The sequence below is a fragment of the Thalassophryne amazonica genome, chromosome 14, assembly GCF_902500255.1.
Source record: "Thalassophryne amazonica chromosome 14, fThaAma1.1, whole genome shotgun sequence".
Lineage (NCBI taxonomy): Eukaryota > Metazoa > Chordata > Actinopteri > Batrachoidiformes > Batrachoididae > Thalassophryne > Thalassophryne amazonica.
In genome coordinates this window covers 61,317,386-61,329,632 of record NC_047116.1, presented here as the reverse complement: position 1 = coordinate 61,329,632, position 12,247 = coordinate 61,317,386, and the positions used below count along the sequence as shown (strand labels likewise).

At 38.8% G+C, this 12,247-nt stretch overlaps 1 long non-coding RNA gene across 1 annotated transcript; it reads left to right on the top strand.

Annotated features, from left to right (window-relative positions):
- The first annotated feature begins 486 nt into the window (after nt 1–486).
- On the top strand, nt 487–11,333 carry LOC117525424. The gene is made up of 3 exons (XR_004565046.1): nt 487–642; nt 872–880; nt 11,320–11,333. It is a non-coding gene; the product is annotated as an uncharacterized LOC117525424 (long non-coding RNA).
- Nucleotides 11,334–12,247: the final 914 nt, after the last annotated feature.

Genomic DNA, 12,247 nt, shown 5'->3' with positions numbered 1-12,247 from the left:
GAGACTGCAGCTGTTATAAAAAGCCAGAGGTGGTGCATCAAAATACTAGTGATGTGTTGGAGCGTTCTTTTGTTTTTCATGATTCCATAATTTTTTCCTCAGAATTGAGTGATTCCATATTTTTCCCTCGGCGTGGTCTAAAAAAGTAACCATTACTGACTGCCACAATTTTTTTTTTTCCTGATTTCTTATAGTGTTTCTTAAAGCCATAAAGTTGCCATTTGAAATGACTTTAGTTTTGTGTCATGTCAGTGATCTGCTTTTTTTCTACAAAATTAAACAACTGAATGAACATCCTCCGAGGCCAGTGAGTCCATAATTTTTGCCAGGGGTTGTATATCCCAAGATAGAGGACAATTTTCAAATTACTTTTGACCAAAAACCTGGACAGGTAAAAGAGCCAAAGAGCATGATAATAGGTATCAGTGGTGTTTAGCTCCACACTGTGAACAAACATCAGAGTCTGAGAAGCCCATTTATACATCTTATATTGTGTGATGTGTGTTCTATGAAGAACTTTGTATCGGATGAGTTGTAAGTTGGTGTTTTTTGTCATTGAAAATGTGTTTTTACAGATCTGTGTCCAGTGGTCAGGGTCAGAGGTGAGGAGGAAGTCCACCCCCCATTTTAAACTGGGTAAATGTAAGACGGTCTATGCCTGATATTAACTTATATACCTTAGACAAGGTTTTCTTTATTGGGAGGAGGTTCTTGAGGTTCTTTCTGTCACTAATGTGGTGGTTCTGGCAGGCACTGATGCATCTGAATTTTTGACATCACAGCGTGCTTTACTTGATTGTAATGAATAAAATTTCCCTCCAAACCTCTGCATCAAGTTGTTAAATGGTATAAACCTTTTATTTTGAAAGAGGTGATGCAGGTGTGTGATTACTTTCTGTTCCCATGTGCTGACATGAAGAGTTGCTTATTGATCTTAAAGTCTGGGTTGTGCCAAATAGGAACATCTGTACAGATTTCCATTAGTGAGTTTGTAATTTCTAAGGTTTTCCACCAGGCAGTCAAAGTGGAAGAAATCAAAGGATTTTTAAAGCATTTATGGCATTTAATGGAAGCAGTAATAAAAGGTAAATCTGAGAGTTTGATGTTGTTACAGTCTAACTGTTCTAATTCATTCCAGGAGCTGTGGACTGGATCGGGATGAATCCATTTAATCAAGTATTGTATCTGGTTAGCCAGATAATAATGGAGGAAATTGGTGCTTCCAGACCTCCTTGAGATTTATTTTTCTGAAGAGTAGTGAGACTAATTTTAGCTTTTTTATTTTTCCAGTAAAACTTTGAGATGGCCGAATCTAAAGTCTGAAACCATTTGATTGCGGGCTTGACCATTTGATTGTGGTTCTATAAATATTGCAAATAATAGCGGTGGAGTGGGAAGCCTTGTCTAGTCCGTCTTTGCGAAGTGAAACTTTGAGAGGTAATCTCATTATTGTGACTGTGGCCTTTGGTGAGTTATATAGAGTTGTGATCCAATGAATAAATGATTCTCCAAAGCCAAATTAATGATGTACTCTAATAAGAAAACCCAACTGACTCTATTAAAGGCTTTTTCTGCATCCAATGACACCACTATTGCCTTGTATTGCTACGCTGTGATTGTCAATGAGATTGAGAAGTCTTCTGACATTATTGGTAGAATGTCGACCCTTAATAAACCCAGTTTGGTCCTTATGTATTATTGATGGCATTATTTTTCTAAGCAAGATGCCAATGCCTTAGCAATCATTTTTATATCGGTATTTATTAATGATAGCGGACGGTAATTAGAGGTCAGAGTAGGGTCTTTTTCTGGTTTCAATATAAGTTTTATTGCGGCAGTATTCATATGAACGGGAATTTGACCTAATTCTGTCTTTTTAAAACTCTTTGTTGTGATATTTCTTTTGTTCAAATACCCATAAATGTCTTTCAGAGACAGTCTCTGTGCCATAAGTGTCTGAATATATCATGAGAAACATCCTTATTAACGTACCTGACTTTTGTGATATTGGTTAAGGCTGAAACTGCCGGTTACCATTGTGCATCCAGGCAGCAAACATTAGGTTTTCCCATTGGAACTGTCTCTAAAAATATCATGGTACCACAAGCAACTGAACAGTCTGTTTCCAAAATATCCAAAGTTTGGGAGCACACAGGATTTACATCATTGTGGAAGGAAGCCCAAATTACTGAAGAATCAACAGGTGTTTTGTTCTAATGCACCAACAGAACCTCATTATCACAATGAAGGAATTTAAGGAGTTGGAGGCATCCGATAGAAATGTGACGCCACTAACCACCAAGAGAGCACTAAATCACATGACCTAAAAGGCTGTCAATGAAGGAGGAAGTCATTACTCAAAATTAGCAATACTAAATATTCTAAAATAGCTTTATACAGACATAAAGGTGATGTTGACTAATTTACAGACATACTGTTTGATGAACTGGAATGGTGCAGTGAGGGAAAGCTGAGTGTGAAACTTTTGCGATGGTGTAAGTAAACTTGTGCTGTAAATATCAAGAGTGGTGTTTTTTTTTAAACTGCTTTAATCTGCACACTGGCTAAGTGTATCAGAAGTGTTCCAAAGGTTATATGTGTTTTTTCCCATGTGATCATCATTTGCAGGCACGCATGTACCACCGTGCCTTGTACATGGGCGACTGGAGCACATGTGACATATACGTCCCCAGCTTTGCATTGCGCTGACGCAGTGGCTGTGATGTGGAATGGCGCAAGTTCGCATCTATTATTAGACTCTATTGGCTTTGCTCAAAATGTAAATGAGTCCACCCACCACTTTAATCATATCTTAGATCTTGTTCTGACTTATGGTATGGAAATAGAAAACTTAACAGTATTCCTGAAAACTCCCTTCTGTCTGATCATTTCTTAATAACATTTACATTTACTCTGATGGACTACCCAGCAGTGGGGAATAAGTTTCATTACACTAGAAGTCTTTCAGAAAGCGCTGTAACTAGGTTTAAGGATATGATTCCTTCTTATGTTCTCTAATGCCATATACCAACACAGTGCAGAGTAGCTACCTAAACTCTGTAAGTGAGATTTAGTATCTCATCAATCGTTTTACATCCTCTTGAAGACAACTTTGGATGCTGTAGCTCCTCTGAAAAAGAGAGCTTTAAATCAGAAGTGCCTGACTCCGTGGTATAACTCACAAACTCGCAGCTTAAAGCAGATAACCGTAAGTTGGAGAGGAAATGGCATCTCACTAATTTAGAAGATCTTCATTTAGCCTGGAAAAAGAGTCTGTTGCTCTATAAGAAAGCCCTCCGTAAAGCTAGGACATCTTTCTACTCATCACTAATTGAAGAAAATAAGAACAACCCCAGGTTTCTTTTCAGCACTGTAGCCAGGCTGACAAAGAGTCAGAGCTCTATTGAGCTGAGTATTCCATTAACTTTAACTAGTAATGACTTCATGACTTTCTTGCTAACAAAATTTTAACTATTAGAGAAAAAATTACTCATAACCATCCCAAAGACGTATCTTATCTTTGGCTGCTTTCAGTGATGCCGGTATTGGTTAGACTCTTTTCTCCGATTGTTCTGTCTGAGTATTTTCATTAGTTACTTCATCCAAACCATCAACATGTCTATTAGACCCCATTCCTACCAGGCTGCTCAAGGAAGCCCTACCATTATTTAATGCTTCGATCTTAAATATGATCAATCTATCTTTATTAGTTGGCTATGTACCACAGGCTTTTAAGGTGGCAGTAATTAAACCATTACTTAAAAAGCCATTACTTGACCCAGCTATCTTAGCTAATTATAGGCCAATCTCCAACCTTCCTTTTCTCTCAAAATTCTTGAAAGGGTAGTTGTAAAACAGCTAACTGATCATCTGCAGAGGAATGGTCTATTTGAAGAGTTTCAGTCAGGTTTAGAATTCATCATAGTACAGAAACAGCATTAGTGAAGGTTACAAATGATCTTCTTATGGCCTCAGACAGTGGACTCATCTCTGTGCTTGTTCTGTTAGACCTCAGGCTGCTTTTGATACTGTTGACCATAAAATTTTATTACAGAGATTAGAGCATGCCATAGGTATTAAAGGCACTGCGCTGCGGTGGTTTGAATCATATTTGTCTAATAGATTACAATTTGTTCATGTAAATGGGGAATCTTCTTCACAGACTAAGGTTAATTATGGGTTCCACAAGGTTCTATGCTAGACCAATTTTATTCACTTTATACATGCTTCCCTTAGGCAGTATTATTAGACGGTATTGCTTAAATTTTCATTGTTACGCAGATGATACCCAGCTTTATCTATCCATGAAGCCAGAGGACACACACCAATTAGCTAAACTGCAGGATGTCTTACAGACATAAAGACATGGATGACCTCTAATTTCCTGCTTTTAAACTCAGATAAAACTGAAGTTATTGTACTTGGCCCCACAAATCTTAGAAACATGGTGTCTAACCAGATCCTTACTCTGGATGGCATTACCTGACCTCTAGTAATACTGAGAAATCTTGGAGTCATTTTTGATCAGGATATGTCATTCAAAGCGCATATAACAAATATGTAGGACTGCTTTTTTACATTTACGCAATATCTCTAAAATCAGAAAGGTCTTGTCTCAGAGTGATGCTGAAAAAACTAATTCATGCATTTATTTCCTCTAGGCGGACTATTGTAATTCATTATTTCAGGTTGTCCTAAACGTTCCCTGAAAGCCTTCAGTTAATTCAAATGCTGCAGCTAGAGTACTAACCTGGACTAGAAGGAGAGAGCATATCTCACCCATATTGGCCTCTCTTCATTGGCTTCCTGTTAATTCTAGAATAGAATTTAAAATTCTTCTTCTTACTTATAAGGTTTTGAATAATTAGGTCCCATTATCTTAGGGACCTCGTAGTACCATATCACCCCAATAGAGCGCTCGCTCTCAGACTGCAGGCTTACTTGTAGTTCCTAGGGTTGTAAGAGTAGAATGGGAGGCAGAGCCTTCAGCTTTCAGGCTGCTCTCCTGTGGAACCAGCTCCCAATTCAGATCAGGGAGACAGACACCCTCTCTACTTTAAGATTAGGCTTAAAACTTTCCTTTTTGCTAAAGCTTATAGTTAGGGCTGGATCAGGTGACCCTGAACATCCCTTAGTTATGCTGCTATAGACTTAGACTGCTGGAGGGTTCCCATGATGCTTGATTCTCTTTTGCTCTGTATGCACCACTCTGCATTTAATCATTAGTGATCGATCTCTGCTCCCCTCCACAGCATGTCTTTTCTGGTTCTCTCCTCAGCCCAACCAGTCCCAGCAGAAGACTGCCCCTCCCTGAGCCTGGTTCTGCTGGAGGTTTTTCCTGTTAAAAGGGAGTTTTTCCTTCCACTGTAGCCAAGTGCTTGCTCACAGGGGGTCGTTTGACCGTTGGGGTTTACATAATTATTGTATGGCCTTGCCTTACAATATAAAGCGCCTTGGGGCAACTGTTTGTTGTGATTTGGCGTTATATAAAAAAAATTGATTGATTGATTTATTGAAGTTGCAGGAATGCAGTCACTGGCCGTGGTGAGCTCCCTCCCTGCTTCATTTCGAATGACATCCAACCCACGACATGATTGCATTTCAACGACAGTCCCCTGACAAATGCATAACTGTTGTGGTGTGAGCACATGTGATTATGTCAATATGGACATCACATCACTGACGAGTGACATGCCCACCTGTCTGAAGCAGCAAAGCACCCACAATTGACAATATTAAATATTCTAAAATCTTTATACAGACATAAAGGTGATGTGAGTAATTTTACAGACATACTGTTTAATGAACTGGAATGGTGCAGTGAGCGAAAGCCGAGTTTGAAACTTTTTGCCATGGTGTAAGTAAACTTGTGCTGTAAATATCAAGAATGGTGATTTTTTAAACTGCTTTTATTTGCACACAAGTGTATCAGAAGTGTATCTGCATGCTGTGACAGTGTCAAACTTGGAGACAGAGTAATTTATTCAGTAGTGACTTTCATATCTGAGAGTTTGACCTTTGAGATCAAGAGATGTCTGGGATGAATTATGAGGTCACTGGTCAAAGATGTTTAGTGATGCTGATATCTTTGCAACAATACAAGTCTTTAGGGTCCCAATGCTTACTGTATGGTTGTGAGACCAATGACCTGACGGACTAATGGATGTTTTTGCTACTAGGACTCTGGAGGAACCTTGGCTACACTTGAAGGACTTTGTGTCAAATGACAATTAGGAAGACTCCGATTAGGCATAACACTTTAGGCTACGACATTTTCCAACACAACAGATACAAAGGGGACACCTGTTCTTTCATCGTGCATACTCATATAACAAACATGAATTAATCATGTCTTTTATAAGCATATCTCTTATTATTGAGATACATCTCAAAAGGTCAGCTGCAAACACAGCACTTTAAATAATGCAACAGAAATGCTTCACACCCAACATGTCTGACCACAACATCCCTCTGGTTGCTTTAGTGCAGTGTGATGTTGTTTCAATTCAACTGTCGTAGAAAGACCAAATTATGAGAAAGTGAGGTGGAGTGGGCATTTGTTGTGTAGGTAGAGGAGAAAATGTTTTGTTTTTAACTTTCTCTTTTTCAAGCACACTTGAAAAAACATTTCAATCATAGATGCCATCGATCTGAAATACTGATTGCAGGCCTGTCATTTGTCCCAGCTCGTTACGGCATAATTGCACAGTTATTCTGCACTGTGTCCTGCCGTGTCCTCTGTCCACCTCTCAAAGAAGGACAAACAAAGCCACACACAAGAGCTTGTGAGGGACACGTTCAAATACACTTGTATTTTTTTTTTCCTCAAACACACTGACACTTTTCTCTCTTTCTCTCTCTTGCTGTGCACACATGTGCATGGAGCCAGGATTTGCTTGTTAGAAGTTTGTTATGAGAGTTGAGCCTTGTAATTGACTAACCTCTGCTGCGCCGTGCTCTCCTCTGCTTTGCTCATTCTCTTGGCTCAGTCCAAAATGCTCCAAGAAACTGAACTTAGCATGAACTCCTCCTCAGAGAAACAAACAGTGAAAGGGTTGTGAGAATAGAACTTATGTATACTACTGTATAATGTGACCTGGCTGCCACTATATGACTGGTGGTGCATGTGATGAGATAGAAAGAGGTCTAAATGTCAAAATTACAGAGAGGGAGGTGGGGGTGGGGGGGTGTATAAATTAGCACAAGCTATCAAATCAAATCAAATCAATTTTATTTATATAGCGCCAAATCACAAAAACAGTTGCCCCAAGGCGCTTTATATTGTAAGGCAAAGCCTACAATAATTACGGAAAAAACCCCAACGGTCAAAACGACCCCCTGTGAGCAAGAAGATCATTTGTAACCTTCACTAATGCTGTTTCTGTACTATGATGAATTCTAAAACCTGACTGAAACTCTTCAAATAGACCTCCTCTGCAGATGATCAGTTAGCTGTTTTACAACTACCCTTTCAAGAATTTTGAGAGAAAAGGAAGGTTGGAGATTGGCCTATAATTAGCTATAGCTGGGTCAAGTGATGGCTTTTAAGTAATGGTTTAATTACTGCCACCTTAAAAGCCTGTGGTACATAGCCAACTAATAAAGACGACTGATCATATTTAAGATCGAGCAAAATAATGGTAGGGCTTCCTTGAACAGCCTGGTAGAATGGGGTCTATAGACATGTTGATGTTGGAGGAAGTAACTAATGAAAATAACTCAGACAGAACAATCGGAGAGAAAGAGTCTAACAAATATCGGCATCACTGAAAGCAGCCAAAGAGAACGATATGTCTTTGGGATGGTTATGAGTAATTATTTCTCTAATAGTTACAATTTTATTAGCAAAGAAAGTCATGAAGTCATTACTAGTTAAAGTAAAGGAATACTCGGCTCAATAGAGCTCTGACTCTTTGTCAGCCTGGCTACAGTGCTGAAAAGAAAGGGGTTCTTATTTTCTTCAATTAGTGATGAGTAGTAAGATGTTCTAGCTTACGGAGGGCTTTTTTTATAGAGCAACAGATCTTTTTCCAGGCTAGTGAAGATCTTCTAAATTAGTGAGAGCCATTTCCTCTCCAACTTATGGGTTATCTGCTTTTAAGCTGCGAGTTTGTGAGTTTACCACGGAGTCAGCACTTCTGATTTAAGGCTCACTTTCAGAGGAGCTACAGCATCCAAAGTTGTCCTCAATGAGGATATAAAACTATTGACGAGATAATCTATCTCACTCACAGAGTTTAGGTAGCTACTCTGCCCTGTGTTGGTTATATGGCATTGGAGAACATAAAGAAGGAATCATATCCTTAAACCTAGTTACAGCGCTTTCTGAAAGACTTCTACTTAATGAACTTATTCCCCACTGCTGGGTAGTCCATCAGAGTAAATGTAAAGTTATTAAGAAATGATCAGCAGAAGGGGGTTTTCAGGGAATACTGTTAAGTCTTCAATTTCCATACCATAAATCAGAACAAGATCTAAGGTATGATTAAGTGGTGGGTGGACTCATTTACATTTGAGCAAAGCCAGAGGCTGTCATTCTCAGCATCTATGTGGATGTTAAAATCGCCCACTATAATTATCTTATCTGAGCTAAGCACTAAGTCAGACAAAAGGTCCGAAAATTCACAGAGAAACTCACAGTAACGACCAGGTGGACGATAGGTAACAACAAATAAAACTGGTTTTTGGGACTTCCAATTTGGATGGACAAGACTAAGAGACAAGCTTTCAAATGAATTAAAGCTCTGTCTGGGTTTTTGATTCATTAATAAGCTGGAGTGGAAGATTGCTGCTAATCCTCCGCCTTGGCCTGTGTAGAGAGTTCTGGCAGTTAGTGTGACTCGTGGGTGTTGACTCATTTAAACTAACATATTCATCCTGCTGTAACCAGGTTTCTGTAAGGCAGAATAAATCAAAATGTTGATCAATTTTCTCTCAAAAATTCTTGAAAAGGGTAGTTGTAAAACAGCTAACTGATCATCTGCAGAGGAATGGTCTATTTGAAGAGTTTCAGGTCAGGTTTTAGAATTCATCATAGTACAGAAACAGCATTAGTGAAGGTTACAAATGATCTTCTTATGGCCTCAGACAGTGGATCATCTCTGTGCTTGTTCTGTTAGACCTCAGTGCTGCTTTTGATACTGTTGACCATAAAATTTTATTACAGAGATTAGAGCATGCCATAGGTATTAAAGGCACTGCGCTGCGGTGGTTTGAATCATATTTATCTAATAGATTACAATTTGTTCATGTAAATGGGGAATCTTCTTCACAGACTAAGGTTAATTATGGAGTTCCACAAGGTTCTGTGCTAGGACCAATTTTATTCCACTTTATACATGCTTCCCTAGGCAGTATTCTTAGACGGCATTGCTTAAATTTTCATTGTTACGCAGATGATACCAGCTTTATCTATCCATGAAGCCAGAGGACACACACCAATTAGCTAAACTGCAGGATGTCTTACAGACATAAAGACATGGATGACCTCTATTTCCTGCTTTTAAACTCAGATAAAACTGAAGTTATGTACTTGGCCCCACAAATCTTAGAAACATGGTGTCTAACCAGCCTTACTCTGGATGGCATTACCCTGACCTCTAGTAATACTGTGAGAAATCTTGGAGTCATTTTTGATCAGGATATGTCATTCAATGCGCATATTAAACAAATATGTAGGATGCTTTTTTGCATTTACGCAATATCTCAAAATTAGAAAGGTCTTGTCTCAGAGTGATGCTGAAAACAAATTCATGCATTTATTTCCTCTAGCTGGACTATTGTAATTCATTATATCAGGTTGTCCTAAAAGTTCCCTGAAAAGCCTTCAGTTAATTCAAAATGCTGCAGCTAGAGTACTAACGGGGACTAGAAGGAGAGAGCATATCTCACCCATATTGGCCTCTCTTCATTGGCTTCCTGTTAATTCTAGAATAGAATTTAAAATTCTTCTTCTTACTTATAAGGTTTGAATAATCAGGTACCATCTTATCTTAGGGACCTCATAGTACCATATCACCCAATAGAAGATTAATGCAAAATGTACAGAGACATCCTTGATTAAAACCTGCTCCAGAGCGCTCTTGAGCAAAGGGTGTGAATGCTTCCATAAATGTGTCCATGCTTATTTGTTTAATTTGTCACCATGCCGTATCAGCATAACAGGGTGGGGATACCTCAGCCGAGTATTGCTTGTTTTGCCTCGTTCCTAGCCCTAAATTGCCTCGTTTCCAAATTTTTGGAGTGTGTTACTGGCCTAAAATGTAGGAATGGATGTATATTAACAAATGAAAAAAGCTGATGACACAAAACATTAATTTTTTTGGAATCATAATGTCTGCAAGGGAGTCAAAGTAAGAATCTCTGTCGGGGGGATTGCATTTCCGATACTGCCTCAACTTTGGGGTTGTATCTGAATTAACACAAATATTCTTTGATAAAATGCACTATTTACATTGCACTGGAAAATTGAGTTCAAATGATTTAGCCAGTCTGTGTGTAAACGTATGTAATGTGTGTACCTCCGATTCATCTACACAGTGGGACAGTGCCAAGTTGTTGTTGTTTGCATATGTTTCAGTTTTGCCATATGGGCAGAGTTCTACCTTTTGGGTTTTCCATAAGTATTTCAATAGTGTAGACTTTTAGCTTTTTTCAAGGTGTTAACAAAACTATTGCATAAACCATTTAGGGATTACAGATATTGTACATCAGGTACAGGCAACAGCGAGCCATTAATGGCCAAGTGGTCCAGATTTACCATACTGCCAAACCTGTCAGCAGGCAACAGATGATCAGGACTTGAAGTTGAGGAGAAAGCAATTAGGAAGTGATCAATTGTAAGGAAACCCTGCACTGTGTTGGCCTTTCATGGCACACTTGCCCACCTTCATATACATAGTCCCTCTATTTTTAGAGGTCATAAGTAATTGCACAAACTATGTCGAAGCATTAAAAAAAATACAAATAACTTTTACAGTCAGTTTTCTTTAGAAAAGTCAAGTGTTGGATAAATGAAGATTTCCAACTCTCTGAATGCGTCATGGTGTTTATTGATATAGATCATTACAAAAAACAAATACAGTGTTTATTGCTGTTTGTCTTTCGGCTGCTCCTGGTTGTTCATGGTCGTCACAGTGGACCTTTCCTGGCGCAACTCAAGTTCAGCATGGAGAAACAAACACAGGCCCTGGCTCCAGCCTTCAGTATTATTCAGGACCTATTCAGCTCCACTTCTGAGATCTTATGGGATCAGGAATGACAACCAATATCATACTGTGCCATAAATCTGTCTGGAGTAGGCAGTACCTAAATACTGAGTGTCTGTGCAAGAATGAGATTGAAGAGGGAAGCCACCAAGACACCTAGGCAAATCTGAGTTTTACACTTCCGGCTGGGATTAGAGAAACTGGATAATGCAGCTTTATAGTACAGTGGTAAAGAGAAGGATTTTCATACAAGAAAACAGAACAAATCCAGTTTTTTAGTCTCCTATGTGCCTTCTGGCAATCTGTTGAAAATTAATTTATTCTTTTTAAGAAAATTCTTCTCAGCCCCAGTCCACCCATCAAGTTGTATTACTTGAATGTCTTGACTGTTTCATAGCCATTGTGGAGGTGTAAGAGGTAGAAAAAGAAGAAAAAAGTGATTGTCCACATACTTATGGACCTGGTTGTATATTGCCTAAACTGTAACATAGATTTAGTAGTAGATTTTTTTTTTAATCACTTTGTATGTCAGTAAAAGCAGGTTCAGTGAATTTGGGTTCATGCACTGTTTTTATGTGGTCTGGCATGTGGCTGTGAGGCAAAGCAAACTGTTGGGTTGGCACAATGTTATTAGTTTAAAGACTACAGGTTTGTGTTCACTTGACCTTCATGACCTGTATGAGTTATGACAGTCAACACAGAACAATACTGTCACATGGCAATCATCAAAGTAAGATATCAGAAATTTGTTGAAAAATAAGGATTTTTTTGCACTCCCTGCACACCCATATAGATATATGCAGGGGTGGTGGCCAAGTGGTTTCATTACAGAAGGTTCCTGGTTCAAACCTCGCCCCTGCCGCATTCCCCTCCATGTAATTTGGAGTTGTGTCAGGAAGGGCATCCAGTGTAAAATTTGTGCCAGTTCAACATGCAGATCCAGCTTGGATTTGCTGTGGTGACTCTGAAAAGCTGAAAGACTTACAGTTGTGCTCAAAAGTTTACACATTGTTACATTTCTTTTTTTTTTTTTTGGCCAT